This window comes from Penaeus monodon, chromosome 29 (genome assembly GCF_015228065.2).
Source record: "Penaeus monodon isolate SGIC_2016 chromosome 29, NSTDA_Pmon_1, whole genome shotgun sequence".
Taxonomy (NCBI): domain Eukaryota; kingdom Metazoa; phylum Arthropoda; class Malacostraca; order Decapoda; family Penaeidae; genus Penaeus; species Penaeus monodon.
Genome location: NC_051414.1, coordinates 24,747,632 through 24,747,858, shown reverse-complemented (window position 1 = coordinate 24,747,858; position 227 = coordinate 24,747,632). Strand labels below are relative to the sequence as shown.

At 38.8% G+C, this 227-nt stretch overlaps 1 protein-coding gene across 1 annotated transcript in view; it reads right to left on the bottom strand.

The window, feature by feature from the left end:
* The window catches only part of LOC119591782, a gene marked incomplete in the record, with an annotated part of 5,666 nt that overhangs the window by 4,025 nt on the left and 1,414 nt on the right, over positions 1 to 227 (bottom strand).

The following is a 227-nucleotide window of genomic DNA, read 5'->3' as shown; positions in this document are numbered from 1 at the left end:
AAATCAAGCTCCTTTTGCCATGAGTATTTAATTTATAAATTGTCGATTTTCCTCCTCATGAACGATTTCACTCACTGCATACGGATTCAACACTGACTTCCCCCGTGGGATTTCTAATTGTGGTAAGAAAAATACGACAAATAACTTTACGTTTATGTTGCTTCGTATGGCGTGTTGTGTGTGAAGGGTGAGTATGTGGAGTCGTGATAAAGAGAATGCTAAAACCG